General features: G+C 43.3%; 1 protein-coding gene across 11 annotated transcripts in view; it reads left to right on the top strand.

Moving 5' to 3' along the window:
* GFOD2 (glucose-fructose oxidoreductase domain containing 2) overlaps positions 1–12,399 on the top strand; it is a 49,318-nt gene that overhangs the window by 19,154 nt on the left and 17,765 nt on the right. The gene's annotated exons all lie outside the window — the stretch shown is intronic.

Here is a 12,399-nt window from a genome sequence, read left to right as displayed (position 1 = left end):
GACATGGCACAATAAATAAATACATAAATACATAAATAGGGAGGGAGGGAGGAAGGAAGGGAAGGGAAGGGAAGGGAAGGGAAGGGAAGGAAAGGAAGGAAGAAAGATAGGAAGATTGATTGAGGGCCCAACTCAATAACTAGGGTCCTGGCCTCATCACTGGCCGCAATGCTTTATTTTAGCGTATTTTATATTAAGATACAATTACTGAAAAAATTCATCCTCAGAAAAATCTAATTCCCAAACAAGCCCCTTGGTACTGGCCCCTTGGAATGTGTCTGAGGGGCCAGAGGCCTGCGGCAAAGTCTGAGGAGGGATGCCCTAAGGGTGCACAGCTCTCAAAGGCTGCTGCTGCTGGGGAGTTCCAGATGTGGGCTGGTTATGGGGCGTGGGGGGGTGGGAGCTGAGCTAGCCACCCTTGTGGTGTGCTAACCTTATTGTCCAACCTGTACAGCTACAACCACAAACTGTTACACATTATTTCTCACTTATAGCCATCTTTAACTTCACCTGCCTACAGCGATACCGGAGAAGAACTCCTTTCTGAACCCTCACTTCCCTAGTATGAGTTGTTCGTGAGTGGTGAGGACTTGCCTAACACCCACAGCTCAGCAGCTCATCCAGTGTGATGTTGGCTAGGGAAAAGTGCCCTCTTCAGATCCTCAGCAAGTGCCGAGACTTAGTAGATCATTGGCCTTAGCTTGGCTTCAGCCATTTTCTCCATACAGTCATCCCTCGGTACGTGTGTGTGTGTGCACACGTGTGTGCGCACGGGTGGGGGTGGGGGTGTGGTTCCAGGACCCCTATGGATACCAAAATATGCACATGCTCAAGCCCCTTATATAAAATGGCATATAACACACATCCTCTCATATGCTTTATACCATCTCTAGATTACTTAAAATACCGAATACAATGTAAATGCTATGTAAATAGTCACTGTTGTGCAGCAAATTCTAGTTTTATGTTTTGGAACATTCTGGTATTTTCTTTTTTTTTTAAAATATCTTAAATCCATGGTTGGTTGAATCTGAGGATGCTTAGATACGGAGGGCCAACTGTATTGGTACCAAAAGTATTCTTACACGGTTTTTGTTTTGTTTTAAAGGAAAGAGACTTAATTCACACATGTCCATTTAATTTGATTATAGATGAAATCTGCAGGGTGCAAGTAGGTTGTTCTATACCCTTAGACACCACTTATGGTGGTTAAAAATTGAAGTATAATTTACATACAATTAAATGAACAGATGCTAAGTATTCAGTTTGATGAGTTGTGACAAATATATCCCTATGTAACCACAATGCAACACAAGATATAGAGTATTTCCACCATCTTTCGTTTCCTGGTGCCCCTTTCTGGTCGGTTCCACACCTCTCTCCTCCACACCCCAACTTGCCAACCACCACGCTACCACTTCTGACTACTGTCATTAATAAGTAAGGTTTGCCTGTTCCTGTACCTCAAATAAATGGAATCCTACAGTATGGGGGGTTTTTTGGTGTGTGTGCCTAACATCTTTCACTCAACATAATATTTTTAAGATTCACACATGTTGTTGCATATATTAGTAGTTCATTCATTTTTATTGCTTTTCTGTATTCCATTGTATGCCTATACCATAATTTGTTTATCTAATCTCATTCATAAACATTTGGGTTTATTACCAGTTTGGGGCTAAGATGAATTAGGACTGCTGAGAACGTTTTTTGTGGACATATGTTTTCATTTTCTTGGGTAAATATCTACGAGTGGAGTTGCTATGTCATTGAGTTGATATATGTTTAACTTTAGAAGAAAACGTCAGTTTTCCAAAGAGACTGTACTATTTTACACTGCCACCAGCAATGTATGAGAGTTGTATTTGCTCCATATCCTCTCCAAACTTTGGGATTGTCAGTCTTTTTTTTTTTTCTTTGCCATTCTACCAAGTATTTTGAGTATCTCAGCAGTGGTTTTAGTTTGCATATGCCTGATAACTAATGATATGGAGTACCTTTTCACGTGCTTATTGGCTTTTCCTGTATCTTTTGTGTGAAGCAATCAAAGTCCTTTGACATTTAAAAAAAATCAAGTTGTTCATTTTTTCATCATTGATTTATAGGATTTCTTCTGCATACAAGTCCTTTGTTACGTATGTGTTTGGCAAATATTTTTTGCTAACCCGTGGCTTACCTCTTTATTTTTTTAGTGGAGTCTTTTAATGAGCAGAAATTCTTTAAATTTTTGAAATCCAGTTTATCAATGGGTTAATCCTTTTTGTGTCCTGTCCAAGAAATCTTTACCTATTCCATGGACTTGAAAATGTTCTCTGATACGTTTTTCTAGAAGCTTTATGGTTCTGGCTTTTACCAAAGACCTTTTATTTAGGTCTTTGATTCATTTTGAATTAATTTTTGTGAACACAGTGAGAAATGAAGGGTCAGGTTTTTTGTTTGCCATATGGAAATCTAATTGTTCCAACACCATTTTTAAAAAACTAATTAATTAATTTATTTTCGGCTGTGTTGAGTCTTCATTGCTGCGCCTGGGCTTTATTTAGTTGCGGTGAGCGGGGGCTACTCTTTGTTGGTGGTGCGCAGGCTTCTCATTGCATGGTGTCTCTTGTTGCGGAGCACGGACTCTAGGCGCATAGGCTTCAGTAGTTGTGGCTCGCAGGCTCCAGAGCACAGGCTCAGTAGTTGTGGCTCACAGGCTTAGTTGCTTCGCAGCATGTGGGATCTTTCCTGACCAAGGCTCGAACCCATGTCCCCTGCATTGGCAGATGGATTATTAACCACTGCGCCACCAGGGAAGCCCACAACACCATTTTTTTTTTTTTCAGTGGTACGCGGGCTTCTCACTGTTGTGGCCTCTCCCGTTGCTGAGCACAGGCTCCGGACGCGCAGGCTCAGCGGCCACGGCTCACGGGCCCAGCCGCACCGCGGCATGTGGGATCTTCCCATACCAGGGCACGAACCCGTGTCCCCTGCATTGGCAGGCGGACTCTCAACCACTGTGCCACCAGGGAAGCCCAACAACACCATTTTTTAAAAAGAGTTTTCTTTCCCCATTGAATTGATTTAATACTTTGGCTGAAAATCAATTGACTGCATTTGTGTGGCTTGTAGGGTAAATATACTATTACAAGGCAGTAAGTTGGTCTGTAGAAATCCCTAATGGCTTTTGAAGCCTGGCAGTGAAAAATAGAAAGCATAATTTGTAACTTAATAATATATGTTACAAGGCAAAGTATTATAGATTTTTTAATAGCTTGGATGGAACTACCCCAGCTCCATCCATCTGTAAGCTTCTGAATATCTTGATGATTCTAATAGCATCAGGAAGACAAAATTCCAGAACAAGTAATGACACTTCATAAGAAACCCTGAGGGCTTCCCTGGTGGTGCAGTAGTTAAGAATCTGCCTGCCAATGCAGGGTTCAAGCCCTGGTCCAGGAAGATCCCACGTGCCGCGGAGCAACTAAGCCCATCTACCACAACTACTGAGCCTGTGCTCTAGAGCCCGCGAGCCACAACTACTGAGCCTGCGTGCCACAGCTACTGAAGCCCACGCGCCTAGAGCCCATGCTCCGCAACAAGAGAAGCCACCACAATGAGAGGCCCGTGCGCTGCAATGAAGAGTAGCCCCTGCTCGCTGCAACTAAAAAGAAAGGTCATGCACAGCAACGAAGACCCAGTGCGGCCATAAATAAATAAATTTATTTATTTAGTTAAAAATAAAAACCTGTCATTTATACACCCATGTTCATAAAAGCATTGTTCACAGTAGCTAAAATGTGGAAGCTACCCAAGTGTCTACTGACAGATGAATGAATAAACAAAATGTGGTATGTGCATGCAGTGGAATATTATCCAGCCTTAAAAGGAAGGAAATTCTGACACATGCTACGACATGGGTGAGCCTTGAGGACGTTGTGCTAAGTGAAATAAGCCAGTCACAAAAGCACAAGTATAATATGGTTACACTTATATGAAGTGCCTAGGGTAGTCAGACCCATATAGACAGAAAGTAGAACGGTAGTTCCCAGGGGCTGGGGGGAGGGGGGATGGGGAGTTATCGTTTAATGGATATAGAGTTTTAGTTCTGCAGGGTGAAGAGTTCCGTGGATGGGTGGTGGTGAGTGTGCACAGCAGTGTGAATGCCACTGAACTGTACAGTTTTAAATGGTTAAGATGGTAAATTTGATGTTATGTGTATTTTACCACAATTAAAATTTTTGAAAACCTAACTATACAAGTACAGAATATTAGGACATGTGCAAAATCCTACCATGTGTCAGGATGACATGGCTGTCTAAATTCTAAAATGAATGGAAGCAACAGGAGTGTAATGTACAGGGAAGAAGGCCAGAATATGCTCAGGATATGGTGTTCAGTTCTGGGGCTGCATTTCAGGGGCATATTGACAATCTAGACAATGGACAAACCAGAGCAGCCTTAGCCAGCAGGGTAGAGAATGTGAGGAAGGTCTGAGGGAATTAAGGGAGTTCGATCTGTAAAGGAGTGTATCAGTTAGCTTTTGTGGTATAACAAACAACCTCAAAATTCAGTACCTGAAGACAAGCATTGATTATTTCTCATGGTTCTTAGGGTGACCTGGGTGGTGGTTCTGGTCCAGGTAAGCTCAGCTAGAACTGGATAGCCTGAAATGATCTCAGTCAACTGGCAATTGACTCACTGTCAGCTGGAGCAGAGGGCATGACTTGGTCACATGTTTCTTATGATCCATTAGGATGGCCTGGGCTCGTTCACATGGTGATGCTTCCAGAGATCCCAGGAGTTGCAACAGAGCAAGCCTTAATGCACAAGTACTTTTCAAACCTCTTGTGTCATGTTGCTAATGTCCCATTGGCCAGAGCAAGTGACATGGCTAAGTACAGAGTCACTGTGCGAAGTGATTGACCACCCAAGGCATGAAAACAAGGAAGGGAATTACTGGGGCCATCTGCAAACAACCTAGGAAACGTAGAGGAAACATGAGAGTTTCATTAGGAACATCACAGGTTGTTCCACAGTGTAGAAGTAAGACCAATGGGATGGAAGTTAAATGAGGGTAGACTTCATGTCAATCTGAAGTGGAACTTTCTGGCTAAAGTGGCCCCAGAAGAACAGAAGTGGACCACCAGTAAAAGGAGGGCCTTGCCATTGGATGTGTTGGAGAAGCTCTATGACCAGCCTTTCTGACCAACTCGGACCTGTTACATCATCTCCAGGAAGCCTTTTCTGCTTGCACACCACCTGGGGCCCATGTAGTCAATGGTGCTCTTCTCTGTGCCATACACAGGTTCCTGTTGCTCTATCATACCATATAACAAATGTGTTTACCTGCCTGTCTTGTTGATGAAATGGAGTTCCTTAAGGGTATGGATGACATCTGATTCACCATCTCAGTGCCAATATCTGCAGGAAATTGTGTTCCATCCTCAGATTGCCTCCTGGTGGTCAGATGTATGTGGCAACTCGAGCCATAGAATCTGCATTTCAGGCAGAATGAAGGGGGAGGTGGTGGTGGGGGGAATATGTCCGACAACTGAGATTGCCGTCTTTTTAATTAATTTATTTTGGCTGTGCCGGGTCTTAGTTGCGGCACGCAGGATCTTTTTTGCGGCATGCAGGCTCTTTTTTTATTTTTATTTATTTTTATAAATTTATTTTATTTTATTTTTGACTGCGTTGGGTCTTTGTGGCTGCGTGCGGGCTTCCTCTAGTTGTGGCGAGCGGGGGCTACTCTTCGTTGCGGTGCATGGGCTTCTCACTGTGGTGGCTTCTCTTGTTGCAGAGCACGGGCTCTAGGCGTGTGGGCTTCAGTAGTTGTGGTACACGAGCTCAGTAGTTGTGGCTCACGGGCTCTAGAGCGCAGGCTCAGTAGTTGTGACGCACGGGCTTAGTTGCTCTGCGGCATGTGGGATCTTCCTGGACCAGGGCTCAAACCCGTGTCCCCTGCATTGGCAGGCGGGTTCTTAACCACTGCGCCACCAGGGGAGTCCCCCAGGCTCTGTTTTTAGTTGCAGCGTGCAGGATCTAGTTCCCTGACCAGGGATCAAACCTGGACCCCCTGCATTGGAGTGTGGAGTTTTAACCACTGGACCACCAGGGACGTCCCGCCCTATCTTAAAAGAACGTTTCCAGAAACTCTACCAAACTGTACCTTGTATTATTTGTCTTCCTAGATACACCTCTTTGCAAGGGAGGCTGGAAAATATAGGTTTTAGCTCAGCACGCTGAAACCCCCAACATTATAAACAAATTGTTGGTAGAAAAGGATTCATAGGCACCTTCTGCCCAGGGTCTGACCCCTACTTAAGCTGCCTAATGAATGAGTGACCTCTCTGAAGTTATGCACTAACGCCAGAGTTCCCAGAATCTGTGACTCTTCACCCACACAGTGAGGTAGGGTGTTCTTTTTTTTTTTAAATAGTAATCTTTTATTCATTTATTTATTTTTATATTTATTTTTGGCTGTGTTGGTTCTTCGTTTCTGTGCAAGGGCTTTCTCTAGTTGCGGCAAGTGGGGGCCACTCTTCATCACGGTGCGCGGGCCTCTTCACTATCGCGGCCTCTCTTGTTGCGGAGCACAGGCTCCAGATGCGCAGGCTCAGTAGTTGTGGCTCACAGGCCTAGTTGCTTCGTGGCATGTGGGATCTTCCCAGACCAGGGCTCGAATCCGTGTCCCCTGCATTAGCAGGCAGATTCCCAACCACTGCGCCACCAGGGAAGCCCGGTAGGGTGTTCTTTTTATCATAATCCTGGCTACCTTCATGACTACACGCTGTCACTTGGAGCTCCTGGCCTTATAACCCCTGGGATAGGGCAGGGATCAGCACACCTTTTCTGTAAAGGGCCAGATGGTAAATATTTTAGGCTTTGTGGGCCATATGGTCTATGTTGCAGCTACTTTGCTGTCGTAGCACATAGATAAAGGAATGGGTGAAACTATGTTCCAGTAAAACTTTTTACAAAAACGGACTTCCCTGGTGGTCCAGCAGTAAAGAATCTGCCTTACAATGCAGGGGATGCAGGTTCAATCCCTGGTCAGGGAAGTAAGATCCCACATGCTGCGGGGCAACTAAGCCCACGCAGCACAACTACTGAGCTTGCGTGCCTCAACTAGAGCCCATGTGCTGCAAACTACAGAGCCCATGCGCTCTGGAACCTGAGTGCCACAACTACAGAGCCCACACACCCTGGAGCCTGCACGCCACAACTAGAGAGCCCACACACTGCAACTAAGACCCGATGCAGCCATAAATAAATAAATAATAAATTTTTAAAAAAACAAAAAACAGGTGTCATATTGGATTTGGCCCACCTCTGTGATGGGGAATGGGTCTCGTCCTGTGGTTTTGCAGAAGCTGTGGCTCCATGGACTAGACATACAGAAGGTTAGATGATATTTAGCCAGTCTGGGAAGAACAGAATCCACAAATCCCAGTTTTGGCACGTGTCTCAACCGTCAGGCCTCATGGCTTCCCTGTTTCTCTTAATGATACTACAACTTCCCAGGCTTAGAACTTCAATATCAATTTTTAGGGGGTCACATTTTTTTAAAATATAATTTACATACCAGTAAAATTGACCATTTTTAGTGTACAGTTCTATGAGTTTTGACAAATGCATATAGTCATATAACCACCACCATAGTCAAGATATAGAACAGTTCCTTCACCATTCCCCACCCCCAAAATTCCCTTGTGGCATTTTGTAGTCTCCTCAGGCCCCTGACCCCAATTCTTGGGAACCACTGATCTATTATTCTGCCCCTATAATTTGCCTTTTTTATTATATGATGTAAATGGAATCACGCAGTATGGAGCCTTTGGAGTCTAGCATCTTTCATCTAGCATATAATACATTTGAAATTCATCCATGTCGTGGCGTGTATTAGTAGTTCTTTTTTTATTGCCGAGTAGTATTCCATTACATTAATATACTACCGTTTGTTGATCCACTCACCAGTTGAAGGACATTTGTGTTGCTTCCAAGTTTTGGCAGTTACAAATAAAGCCAACATTAGACATTATAAAGTATGCCTTCACATATGGGTTTTTGTGTGAACATAAGTTTTCATTTCTCCTGGTTAATAGCTGGAAGTGGGATTGCTAGGTTGTATGCTGTGTATATTTAACTTAAAAGACGACACACTGTTTTCCAAAGTGGCTGTACCATTTTTCATTTTCACTAACAATGAACAGCTGCTTTATATCCTCGCCAGTTTTTGATACCAGATTTTCTGAATTTCACACATTCCAATAGGTGTGTAGTTGTAATAAATAAGTTTTAATTTGCTTTTCTAATTAATGCAATTGAATAATCTCATGACTTGATATGTTGAATTATAGTAATTGATTTTAGAATATTGAAACAGCCTTACATTTTCTTGGTCATCATGCATTGTCCTTTTAACACATTGCTGGATTCAGTTTGCTAATACTTTGTTGAGGATTTTGTGCCTATGTTCATGCGGGATGTTGGTCTATAGTTTGGCGCCATTTTTGGCTTTTCCCTCTCTGCTCATAATCCCAGGTCCTATTGATAGCTGTCTGCTCCACTTCATTCCCTCCATCAGACCCTCCTTATCTCTTATTTTATATCTTAACTGGTTCTCTGTGTCTAGTGTCTCCTGAACTCTATTCCACCTACATCAAATTAAAAAAAAAGAAAATTCAGTACTTTGCTTTGTTTACTGTTAGTTAGGGTCCCGGCAGGACACAGCCCGCACATTCAGAGGGCTATTGAAAAGCCTTTAATGGAGAGATTATTTACGATGGTGAGTGTGGTAAGGGAAACCTACAAGGGATGGTGGCCCACCCAGGGACTGGCAGGGACTGGCTACAGCTGATACTGTTACCACCTTAGGCACAGTGGGGGAAGGGAGGGGTACAGGAACCCAGCAAAATCTGTGGCTATGGGAGAGGGGTCCACCGTAGGCACTGACCTGGGTCAAGGATCACAGCTCCTGCCAGAGCCACATGCTGGTAGGGAGAGAGGCAGAGAATGAATAGTGTAACCTTTCTTCCTGTGCTCTGATCTCCTCCTGAGATTGGCTGGACCCAGATGGAAGCCAGAGGGCCTGAAGCCCACGTGATATAGTTCTTAGAGACTGACCTTCTGATTTGTGGGGGACAGAGCAGAGCAGAGAGGGGATCAGGTGGCGAAGGTGGGACAGAGCAAAAGTACCGAGCACACCCACCAATCAAAGTCCAAACTCCTTAGATTAGCACTTGTGCCACCAGCTCTGGCTTCTACTCCCTTTCTGACTTGTTGCTCCCAAAGTTAAGACTGTGTCTTTTCATCTTTTTATCCCCTACAGTCTCCCTGTTGGGGCCCTCAATAAAGGTGTGATGTAGGAACAGAGCAATATTGGTTTGAATGGTGGAGCTGAGGCAAGCAGTCGCCAAGCCAGGGAGCAGAATGAACTTTCCTGGCTCACACTCATCGCTAAGGATGAGAGAAGAGTTGTTCCACACGTACAAGCCTCTGTTTTTACAGAGGCTCAGAGAAGCTCAGTAACCTGCTCCAGGTTTCACAGCTAGTTGTGGCAGGTGTGTTACACAAAACCAGCTGTGGAACGCTGGAAGAGTTACCTAGCCACTCTAAGCTTCTGCTTTCCTCATCTATAAGACAGGGTTGCGTGGACTTGAAGGGATATACTGTACATTACACTAAACACTGCCTGGCCTATTGCACTCACTGCATATTAGCTTAGAATATTATCTTCATAGTCCTACACAGCTTTCGAAGAGGAGATATCTAAGGCAGTCATACATAGCTTTAAAAAAAAAAAAAATCCATGTAGTAACTTACTATGGGCCAGGCCCTGTTTTAAATGCTCATGAATATTAACTCATTTAATCCTTAACTCCTCTATGAAGTACATACAGTTAACCCCATTTTACAGATGAGGAAACAAGAGGCACAGAATGATTAAGAAACTTACCTGACGTTACCTAGTTGGTCAGTGGTGGAGCCAGGATCTGAGCCCAGGCAAGGTTGGCTGCAGATTCCATGCTTCTAACCTCTGTGCTACCTTCCCCATAACCTATAACCTTGTCAAACTATATATAGTCAGTCCTGTCAAGGCACTTTCCCCCCTCCATTCCTGACCAGCATATGATGATTGGAATGCATGTGAGCTAGGCAGGACTGGGTTTGTGGAGATCTTTGGAGGCACATGAAAGGTATGTACAAGGATGTTGGGGGCAAGCAATAGGACATGTTGGGGGTGAGAAAGCGTGATCACTGAAATAAATGAGGAAAACCAGTTCTGTCTACTGGAGCAGGAAATACCTAGTCAAGCTTGCCTAGCTTCATGCCATCTGGCTTCCTCAGAGGCCAGCTCTTGCCCCCTTATTTATGGATGTTAATGAAGCTGCCCTTTGAGTCACTGTCAGTGAAACAGAGGTTATTAAAATCTCTCCTAATCCATTCTGTTGTTTTAAGCCACCAGTGCAAATATACACCCAAATATAATTAGAGCATGAAGGAATGAGGTGTGAGAGAGGAAGAAGTGTGCCCTGGGCAGGAATTTAGAGAGGACACGGACATCCTTGCTTATGGTGGCTATGTCTCACTCACCTGACCCTTAGAGCTGTTGTAATGAATGACCCACAAAGTTTAAGCAGAATCTTACTGTGTAGTGCTACAGATTTTACACTCTCAAGCTCCATGACTTGTAAGTAACCCCCCAAAAACCTGTAAATGCAGGAAGTGACCAAAATAGCTAAAGGGAGTTCAGGACATGAAAATTATAGAAGATAGTATGTGACTGACCTGTTCTCTAACTAGAAAGGAATCCTGTAAGGGCAAGAGAATTATCAGCAAAGAGGAAAGAGAGGTGGCTGAGAGGCCACGGACATTATTCACCATCAGAAAGAAAGATGGGACTTCCCTGGCAGTCCAGTGGTTAAGACTCTGTGCTTCCAATGCAGGAAGCACGGGTTCGATCCCCATTTGGGGAACTAAGATCCCACATAAGCTAGAACCCAATGGTAGAAATGGTAGAGTGCAGGGAACAAGCCAAGCTCCACAGCCCAGAGAGTAGAGACAGGAGGAGGCAGGAAGCTGACAGGGGTCTGGAGTTAGAGGCAGCTCAAGTCATGCTTATGTCCATGGTTCACAAAGGCACAGGTGTCCTTCAGGTAGGATCAAGCAGTACTGTAGGATGCTGTACTGTGGGCTATACAGGCAAACCAACCCCTAACAGAGATGTATACTTCGCACAGTACAGTTGTATCTACGGTAGAAGCAAAAGAGAAGTTGGATCTGAAAATGAAATTAAGAAAATAATTCCATTTACTATAGTATCAAATAAAATAAAATACTTAGAAATAAATTTAACATAGAAGTACTAACTTATACTCTAAAAACTACAAAACGTTGTTGAAAGAAATTAGACATCCCATGTTCATGAATCAGAAAACTTAATATTGTTAAGGTGACAACAGTCCCCAAACTGATCTACAGATTCAGAGCAATCTCTATCAAAATCCCAGATTGACAAACTGATCCTAAAATTTATAGGAAAATACAAGGGTCCCATAATAGCCAAAATAATATTTAAAGAGAACAAAGTTAGAAGACTCACACTTACTGATTTCGGAACTTACTATAAGTTCAGGACAGATGTATAGACCAATGGAATAAAATTGAGAGTCCATAAATAAACCCATACATTTATGATCAACTGATTTTCGGTAAAGGTGCCAAGGTCATTCTGGGGGAAAGACTAGTCTCTTCAACAAATGGGGCTGGAACAACTAAATAACCAAATATAGAAGAATAAAGTTAATTAGTATACCGGGGACTTCCAAGTCTGCAGCACAAGCCCAGCTTTCTCTCCAGAGCTTCACACCCATCTATTCTAAGCTCCACAAAACCCACATGACCAAACCTGAACAGAAGCAATAAAGTAAGATGGTGAGAACATCTTACTTTACTGTACCTCCCAATTCCTTCCTTTCCCCCATCCCTTAATTTACCTTCTGTCTCCAAGGATTTGCCTGTTCTGAACATTTTATATAAATGGAATCATTTGTGGCCTTCTGTGACTAGCTTCTTTCACTTAGCATAATGTTTTCAAGGTTCATCTGTGTTGTAGCTTGTATCAGTACTTCATTACTTGTTGTGGCTGAATAGTACTACTTTGTATGGTTATACCAGATTTTGTTTACCAATTCAGCAGTTGATGGACATTTGGATTGTTTCTACTTTTTGGCTATTATGATTAATTCTCCTGTGAAAATTCATGTACAAATTTATATGTTAATATGATCTAAAAGGGGCTCAATAAACAACTGTTCCCCACTGCTTAATTCTCCCAGAAAGAAAAAATACACTCATCATCTGTTACTCTGAAGCCATTGTTTTCATCTTGAGTAACTGTCTCCCCAACTTTTA

Source organism: Phocoena sinus, chromosome 19, assembly GCF_008692025.1.
Source record: "Phocoena sinus isolate mPhoSin1 chromosome 19, mPhoSin1.pri, whole genome shotgun sequence".
Taxonomy (NCBI): Eukaryota; Metazoa; Chordata; class Mammalia; order Artiodactyla; family Phocoenidae; genus Phocoena; species Phocoena sinus.
Note: the sequence above shows the minus strand (reverse complement) of the source record. Positions and strands in the feature narration are given on the sequence as shown.